Raw genomic sequence first — 9,790 nt, forward strand, 5'->3', positions numbered from 1 at the left:
GCTGATGGAGCACCTGGCAGACGCCAGTCGTGATGTGAGCACCTCTACATCCTGTCGGCCAGCGAGACGTGCCCATAGACACTGCGTTACCCAGGGAGTTCACGGTCGGAGCTGATGGAGTTCACGGTCGGAGCTGACGGAGTTCACTGATGCCGCCACGGGGAGTCCGACGAAGTTTGCCCATTCAGCCACAGGGAGTTCATCGGGTGCCGCACATGGAGAGCATATGTGAATTTCAGAGCTTAGAAGTTCTATTTTATTTGTTATGGAGTTCGGTTCGTTCCACAAGGGAAGTCCATTTTGCATGAATTGAATAGTTTTGATTCATCTGCATGAAAGATTGAAGTCTTCGATTTAAAAAGGTTCTTTGCATCTATACCGGAAAATTCATTTTTGACATAAGCGAAGTTCAGTACAATAAAATAACTGGAGTATACTTTTTTTCTACAAAAGGTTCAGTCTACTATAGTAGGGATTATATATTATAGACTTATAGTTAGGAAAGTTCACTTTTCCCATCTACAAGTTCATTAATTCTTAAAAGTGAACTGATGGTGCTTGCCCGGTTAAATACTAGAAAAAGGAAATTGCAAATTGCTATTTCTAGAAGAGGTAGTTAAAACCTACACATTTTCTGATCTATTCTTGTCACTCAATGCTAAATAACAATCTAGAAGCTATCTTGTTGAATTGTTGGTATTAGCTTTGGAGATGCCAACCTTGTTTACAAGAAGTTTGTTTTTCTGGCCGGTCAATATTGATCATGTACAATAGGTAATAATGAGTTAATGACTGTTGCAACAATGTATTTTATATTAGTTCTGGAACACACTACCAATGTGTATAATTGACTCTCTCACTCTCTCTAATTGATTTATACATCAATTGATTCCATAGCTTCAAAAATAGAAGTTTACCTAGACCATGCTTAAAGTTTACTTATTTCTGTTTTGAAGTTCGCTTTAAAAACATTGTAGTTCGTGATTAGCTGCTGGATGCTACTGTGTATCTAAACAACCACCTGAAAATGAGATAAGTTCCGGTGTATCTGAAGGAGTTCAACAACATTTATAGTTCAGGTTAGTACCTTCCGAAGTTCATATATAGTTTGTTTAGAAGTTCGATTTGTATGTCTGTGAAATTCATATATATTTTGTTTAGGTTACTGTGCATGTATAGCATCAAGTCGAGCAACAGTAAAGCATCAGCTTAAGCAGCCATTTCTTGCTGTTGATTATTTTGCTAGTCAATGCTTTGATGTTGGTTTATAATTTCTCTCTGGAGTTTCTTTGTTCTTTGATGCTTCCTTTGTATGTATTTGATAGAGAGAATCAAAGGTTGATGCAGCTACGAAAAAAGGTAGTTCACATTTTTCACCATTGCGAGTTCACTTTGTTATTTTCATGGAGTTCATTTTCTGATTGACACTTGAGTTCAAAAGTGAATCAGAAAAAATGCCTTGCTTTGAAGTTCATTTTTGTCACTCTGGAAGTTCGGCTTTATAGTACCAAAAAGTTCACCTTTGTTGAGTAAATGATTTTTTGGTTGGAAGAATTTGATTTGACCTGCAAAATAAGTTCAATGTACCTTTAAAAAAGGAAGTCCCCTTGTTAAGCCACAATAAATAGCTTGTTAGCTTCAAAAAAATAGAAGTTCAACAGAGTATAGCTTATTAGCTTTTTATATGCTTGTATAGCTTATTAGCTTCAAAATTATAGAAGTTCACCTCATCCATGTCTGAAGTTTACTTATGTATATGTTTGGAAGTTTCGCTTCAAACTTGCAGTATTTTGAGAGTTCAATCTAAATATACTCACCTATCCTGAGTGTTTTTCGAATTTTATTTGTGTTCTATTTCTAAATTAAAGTGCAGATTAAATTATTAAGCGACATATAATTATTTACCCAAGTCTGCTCTAGAGTTTGATGTGTAGAACAACTGAAGGTCACTTTTGTTTTGTAGAGCTACAATCCTTGCATTGGAGAATTGTAGTCAGACATAATTTTTGCCCCCTACGTGCATTTTATTGTCATGAAGTTTGCATTCTTTCTGTCATGAAGTTCACTAATTTTAATCCGAATCTTGTAAAAATGAGTGTTAACAAAAAAAAACAGCCATGTAATATACTACAAATGAGGAAGCAATCAATACAAAAAGTACACTTAGCCGATGAACGAAGTTCACACTCCATGAGTTTGCTTCGTCTGCGTCGGTTTTAGTCAACACATAACATATTGCAGCTTAAATAAAAAACCAACTTAGAGCGAAGTTCAGGTTTATTTTCTGGAGAAGTCTAACTAATATGGTGCGGGGAGTTCACTTTCTTTTCGGCAAAAAATGTTCCAATTCATCAATGGAAAAGCTCACATTTTATTGTCACCGAGTTCATGGAGATCCTGGAGCCTCCTGTCAATGATAGACATACATGTCATCCTTTCTTCTAACAACTGGATCATAGTTTAGTATGGGAAAACACATCCTGCTGATGTTATGATACAGGATGAGCATGGCAGTCTGGATTGTAGAAGTTAGTCCACAAAGTTGACAAACCTAAAAATTGTGCGTTGCAGTGCAGCTGCCATGTTTCAGTAGTAAATTGTGTGTAAAAAATTAGCATCATCTCCTTGAAATTTTATTATATTTCACACTGACATATATGAGCATATTTCTGAATTGAATTGCTAAACAAGTTAGTCGTGCAAAATAGGTAGGCCCATCAGACCACCTGGCTTGGCTAAAATTTTAACTTCTAGTCTAACTGGTAGTTCACTTTGTGTACACCAATTGATATTTTTTTCAATCAAATGAACTATGAAGGGTTGTCCTGACCCAATCCACTTGCCTCTCCAAAAGATTTAATTAAAAAGAGCAAAAGGTGTGTAGCGGTTGTGAAGTTCACCTTTTTTTTTCCGAATGTTCAGTTCGACAAGCATGGGAGTTTACTTCTTTTGTTGGCAAAAAATTAAATTCTCCCTGAGGAAAAATCTCTTTGTTCAAGCAGGTGATGCTACTCTGAGAATTAGTGGCTGAAAGTTTTATCTCTGCTCCTATATATTAATAATGCTAGCTAGCTGTGGTTCCTTTCTTGGATAGTGAATCAGATGGTAAAATACTCCAATTCGTACATGCGGGAAGTTTAGTTTTCAGCCAGGGAGAGTCCGTTGACAGTACAGTTGTTCATTTATAGCTGTTCACAAAAAATAGTTGTTGTTGAACCTTCTAATGGCTACAGTTTCAGGGATCTGATGACCGTCTGTCTTGTTGCTCCGCCCACTGCGTCTCCAGCTCACTGGGCAACCTCCTCGTTGTCCTGCGTGACCAGTTCTTTGGATGTTATTTTCAAGTACCATGCGGGATGTCGGAAGTCCACAGGCAACGATGATGCCGCCCCATTCCGCGTAATTAGAAGTTCAATGGAAAGAAGGGATCAAATTGCCCTGCACTTGTTCTCTGAAATCATGACTGGAATTTTACCTTTTTTATGTGCAGCCAAAATATAACCACGTTTGGTTTCTTAACCTTGTAATTAGTACTACTCTTAGACTTTATGCATTTGCTGGTTTCTCTGAACTACACCAGTGTAGTTTGTTGTTTCTTAAATTTGTTGTTAAATGGGTATATTTGATGCCAACAACTGATTAAGGTTGGACGTAGTGTGCAGCACGAGTTAATCTGCTCGCATGTGGCTCTGCTAGTTGTTTGTTGTCTGAAAAATCTGTTCATGTACAACATATAATCATGAGTTCGTGAACAATGGATACACGTTTAAAATTTTATTTCTGGAAGTTCATTATTTCTTGTTTGGGAATATCATCCTGTGAAACCTGGAAGTTAAAAACCTGCAAGGTGCAGATAAGAAAATAAGATTTTTTTTTTCGCTGTAATAAAGTTCACTTCTTTTTGGTCGGCGTTTTCGAGCTGTAAACTCATACGACCTAAGTTCGATCGATAAAAGTAGTTTAAATTTCACAGTTTACTCTGAAAATAACGATACAATTCATGAAAAAGGTTCACAGTAAAAACACACGAAATTATAAGTTTACTATGCAACAAATCCCATTCTTGGCAACCGATCGCTCGAGCGAGCGGATCTTGTCGGCGCGGAGCGCTCGCGCGGACGCGCGAAGGCAATTCCCTTTTCGCCGCGTCACGCGTGTCACGCTCGTTTCTATTTTTGGTAACCGATCGACTTTCCCTTTTCGGCCCGTCGTTTTCGAATTATTTCGAATCGATTTGGTGTTCGCCTCCTTCCGCCCGTTATCCTCTCTCCCCTGTTCTCGTCCCATTCAGCCCTGACGGAGAGGGCGACGGCGACGGCGACGGCGGAGTCGACGCTCCGATTCCTCGTGGCTAGTGCGCGACCTAGATTTCTCCTGCCGTCGCTTCACTAGCAAGCTCCAGTCGAGTTCGGCGCTGTAAGGTTAGTATTCCAACTGGATCTAGTGGGGAGATCTAGGTCTCGCTGGCCGGTTTGTTTGTCCGGCGAGGGATTGTTTTCCACCGTGGATTTATTTTCTGATGGGTTTTTTGTTTGTCTGGCGATGGATTGTTCCGGCGAGGGTTTGTCTTTTTGGGTGGATTTTGTTCTCCGCCTAGGTTCCTGATCCGTCCCTCGGTTCACAAACCTCCAGTATACGGGTCTCGTCGGCCGGTATTGTTTTGTGCGGCGAGGGATTGTTCCACCTTGGATTATTTTTCTGATGGGATTTTTGGTTTTGTCCGGCGAGGGATTGTTCCGGCGAGGGTTTTTTTTTTGGGTGTATTTTGTTCTTCGCCTAGGTTCCTGCTTCGTACCTCGTTTTTTCACAAATCTGTGTTATGGGATCGGCTGTAAATTGTGTTTTCACTATTTCAATGTTCATTGTAGTCCGATTTTTGGCCTGTTGCACTGCTTTTTGTCCACAATTTCTATGGTAATTGTAGCAGGAGAAAGCAGATATCATGGGACTTGTTTACTAGGGGTTCACAAATCCCTGTTATGGGGTTTGTTTTATCAACCCACTTATTCACTTTTCATCAACAAGTATCTCAACGTTTAACCAATATATATATTCTGAAGTTACCAACCTCTTTTTTTCCCTGTGTTTAGGGAATGATGAACTCATTTTTACAGTGGTGATTCTTGGTTGGGCTTGATATATCAACCAAGGCATTATTATTTTGATTTCACTAAGAGTTTTTCTCATTATCATGGCATCTGTTTTTGTATTGCAGCGTTGTTGTTTCCATGGCGGGCAGCAAGAAACAAGGTGGTGATCATCTAGGTGTTCGCAAAATGCCCAATGCTAGTGAGCGCGCTAGGAATCGGGCCTCTCCTCTTCCTGTTGTCAGGTTATATGAACATCTAAGTTCTGATCAGAAGAACTCGATTGGGGATATGGATCTTGGTTCAATGCTTGACATCAAGTGCCATGTTCTTCACAATCCATTGATAAGCTGGCTCGCTCCTTTGTATGATAGTCATTCCCGAGAGTTTGTCATTCAAGGGCGTGGTAGAATCCCTCTCAATGCTGATTCCATTTACCGCACACTCGGTCTTCCGCGGGGGATATTCCTGTTGTGTATGCAATGGATTCTGTCATAGAGGCTCGTCTAGGTCCTTTGTTATTTCCTGGCCATAGCAGCACGCCGAAGATTACTTGGTGTGTTCACAATGCTGTCGGAGATGACTCGGTATGATGACATTTTCAAGCAAGTTTGGATGATGTATCTTGTTTGTACTTTGCTTGCACCAACAACGTCTAACAAAGTCAGCAACGGATGTTATCCTATACTTGGTATATGTGTTATCCTCTAGTTTTTTAAAAAATCATTCAATTTTTTTATCAATATATGTGAACAATCATTTTTTACGCGGTGTTTACATTATTTTTTTGTAGGACAACATTAGCAATGTCGGGAACATGAACCTTTGTCAGTTTGTGTGCGACAGATTGCATGATGAGCTTTGTCTTGGGAAGCCTTCGGAGGCTGCCTGTTCCATATTCGATTCTTGTATGTTGACTCTTTGGATATTAGCTCTCTTAACCTTGACCTTCCGGATGGTAGATTTGTTGCTAATATATGGTCAAAGAAAGATGTTGATACTTGTGCTTGATGCTGACTTGAAAACGGATGGATCTGGTTATGGGAATCTCGAGGTTAGTTAATCTTTTTGTGTTTCTCATGTTATGACATGAACTTTTGTGGTCGATTTTGTGCAAGCTGATGCATTTTTTGTTTTTGTGTTGTCACTAATATCAGTTGAAGCCACACCTTGCTATAAATTTCAACTTGTTTGGAGGTGCAGCTAGCTTTGAAAGATGGGTTGAAACCAATACTGCACCTAACTGCCCGAAAAATGTATGATACAGTGATAAGTTTTTAATTTTAGTTTTTCAATTTTGTATGGTACCATTTACATTTTTTTTATATCTCTTTTTTTAAATGAATTTTAACCTTTTTCCATTTTTTGTGTGTTGTTTTTTGATGTAGCGTAAAGACAAGGTTGCTAGATTAATGGGTGAGTTTGCGTCTGGTCTCACTGGTCTAATGAGTAAGCTTGTGCAAGGTTTGACTGAGGTTGATGATGACGAAGTTGTGTATACTGCAAAATCTGATAAGACATTACGCTCTCAAATCGTTGCCTCTCGTTCATCGCATGATGGAGGTGCTGCAAACACAACCTCTCCTATTGACATAGGCATCCCAAATGGGCCTGCCGAAGATGGTACCCGGGGTTTACTGAAGGCCCAATACCCGAAGAATAAGAAGATTCGGGAGCCCAAGATCTATTAAGGAAAGATAGAATTGTAATAGGAAGTGTTATTTGTAATCTGGCGGGATAGGAAATCACCAATACGCCGTCCCGAAGAATGTGCCTTGCAACCAAAGTCTTGATGCTACGGATGTTGGGGGGGATGTGCCTTGCAGCGAGATTGGTGATGTTACAGGATGTCGGAGGATGCCCTTTGCAACCGAGTGCTGATTCTCGGAGATGTCGGAGGGGCTATTACTCGTTTGATCCATTGAATGTTGTTGATTCCGTTTCATCACCTTGTCTTTGAGCAAACTAATGTTACGGTAGAGACCGTGTTGATGAGCAAACTTGTGTAACCGGGTGCTTGCAAAACGGCGCACACGGTGCAAGCGCCATGTCCAGCGATAAGGTACCTGTTTGTCAACTTCGGTGACAATATGTACGACGGCGAGAGTTACCATTGCGGCAATGGCAGTCGATTATGTTGACGAAGCCGTTGCTGATGGCTTTGTATTCAAAGCGAGGAGCGTCATGTGGATGGAGGTGAGCATGGTGATACTGTGTTGTCGGAATGTGCAGCGAGTGCCAAACCGGAACAACTCTTTGCGGTGTTGCGGCAGTTGTTCCCGGTGTTCTCCTCGAAGCTGGTTTCGACGGTGTACCCATGGATATTGATTGTCTTGCTCTGCGGAACCATCGCGATCTTGATGCTCTAGTACGTTTTATGGAAGCGGTATACTTGTTGCATCGGCGGATAATAGGATTGTGTTTCGAGGTCTTGAAAATCTTACAGGAGAAACTGCTGCTATGCATATTGATGGTGTTGTTGATAAGCGAGATTTAGATATTGGGAAGCAAGTTTTATACGAAACAAATGAAGATGATCTTCTTCGTGCCAAAGATGCCGGTGCTGATGGTCTTTGTCATTTTGTCGGTCTCGAAGTCGGGCGAAATTCCGAGTTCTAGCCTTGAGGTTCTTGTCAATGAATGAGGCAATGGGAAAGGATTATCTGATGGTTATGATGTTGTCGGTGAGACAATCAACGACGTTGTGAATGATTTGAAAAGGAGTATATGCTCACTCTCGATGCTCTGAAGCGGCATGTGACGTTGTGTTGTACGCAGGATTGTTACGTGTAATCACTGCAGAATGAACCGTCATCTGCTCCTAAGAAGAAGCCCAATGTGAGAGGCGGAAGGTATTTTTGATCGACCGCGTTACAGTTACTCACAATGTATTTCATGTGTAGCTATCAACATTTCAGTCGTTGCATTTTCTTACTTTTTTTCGCTGTAAATGTATTCATGTTCCTTTCTTTTTTGCTCCTTTTGTATTTCGTGTAATTTTATCAAATACCATCTCATGAACTTACCAATGCCTTTTTCTGGTAGTTATCAAACGATGGTTGTTTTTGCATGACATAGTATGTTTTATACTTCTGTTGTTTTGGAGTTTTTTCTAATAATTTTAAGTTCTTTTGCTTTTTTCACGAGGCTAGGTTTGTTTATAAAAGTCGAGTTGCTACAAGATCTTCACCACGACGACCTCCGTAGGTACTTCTTAGGTGTTGCGATAACGTTGGAGTTAAATCAAAAGTGTATACTTTGAAAGACCGTCTTGAAGGCTCAACAAAACTTCACGCTGCTTAGAACATCTCTTGTAGTTGAAGCGGTAGATCACGAACTTTTGGCATAGAGTTGTTTCAGAGGATGTTATCTTTTCTCTTCCAAGTCTACAAGTGAAGCTGTTGCAACAGGAAAAGAATACGACATGAGGATCGGTTCAAGTTAGCTTTGCAGGCGGTAGCGGATTTCAGCGAGTTGGTGGTTACGATGTGGTTGTCGCCTTCTATGTCTTACAAGTGAAATTGTCCCAAACGGAAAAAGAATGCTGCACCGAGGAACCGCTTGAAGTTGGCTTTGCAATGGTACCAGGATTTCGAGAGGTTGGATACCCCGATGTGAATTTATTCCTTTCGATATTCAGTGTCTGAAATCATCCCAACGGATGAAATCACATGAGGAACCGATTGAAGTTAGCTTTGCACCTCGAATTACCGGTACCATTGTTGCAAATCGGATGGTGATCTGATGGCGATGTTGATAGTATTGCATACCTTCTCTTTGGGTGCTTTGTTGTTTGTTGCTCGTGGAAATCTTAAACAAAATGCTGTGACTTCTCCACAAGGTATTTGCTCTCTCTTGTTTTTTTCGTTGTATCGGTTTATGTTTTTTGTATTCATTATTTTTCATTCTTTCATTGTTGTTTGACTTAGTATGAAACATTTTTAATCAGATCAGCCTTCTTTGTTGTTAAGAGGCTAAATTTGTTCTTTTCTGATAGCAAGTTTGAGTCTCACTCACGGCATCCCTTATAGATGTGTCTCGCTTATCATGTGTCTCGTGTAAATACATCTCAAGGCTTCTGATAAAAGCGCTTCTCCACATCTCGGTAATATGATTTTTTGTTTTGTGCTTTTTTTTTTGATTGCTTTTTTTTTTTTGTCACGGCTACGTCTGCTCACAATATCATTGCTTTTTGCGCGTAGGCATTAGGAAATGCTTTGATGGTCATGATTCTTACCATTTCTCGCGGATGTTGTTAAAGAATCGGGAAACCGCAAATGTGTCATCTATCCCTTCCTACTCGGTTAGATCACGTTTTCTATCTTTTTTGTGTTTTATTTTGCTGAGCTTTTTACTTTCTTTTATTTTTCATGTTCTTTACTGTTTTCCTACTAACCTTTTTTTTTTACTTATTACATGTTTTCTACGGTGTGCATGTCTTGTTCCATCAATTCATCTACGCCCGTTCCGCGTGTCATCTCCACAACTTGTAATCTATACATATGCAGAACGCGTTCTCATCGGGGGCAAGTAAGTGCAAGTATCCGTTAACTGCTATTCAAGGAACAAGAGAGGGAGGAAGAAGAAGAATTAATTGCTATTTTTACAAAACACTGCCTTTTTTATGTATCATTTGGGGCGTGGCGAAGTGATGGTGCTGTTGAGTTGGTCGATGTATTAACTTTTTATTTTATTTTATATGG

The sequence above is a fragment of the Lolium rigidum genome, chromosome 4 (assembly GCF_022539505.1).
Source record: "Lolium rigidum isolate FL_2022 chromosome 4, APGP_CSIRO_Lrig_0.1, whole genome shotgun sequence".
NCBI lineage: Eukaryota > Viridiplantae > Streptophyta > Magnoliopsida > Poales > Poaceae > Lolium > Lolium rigidum.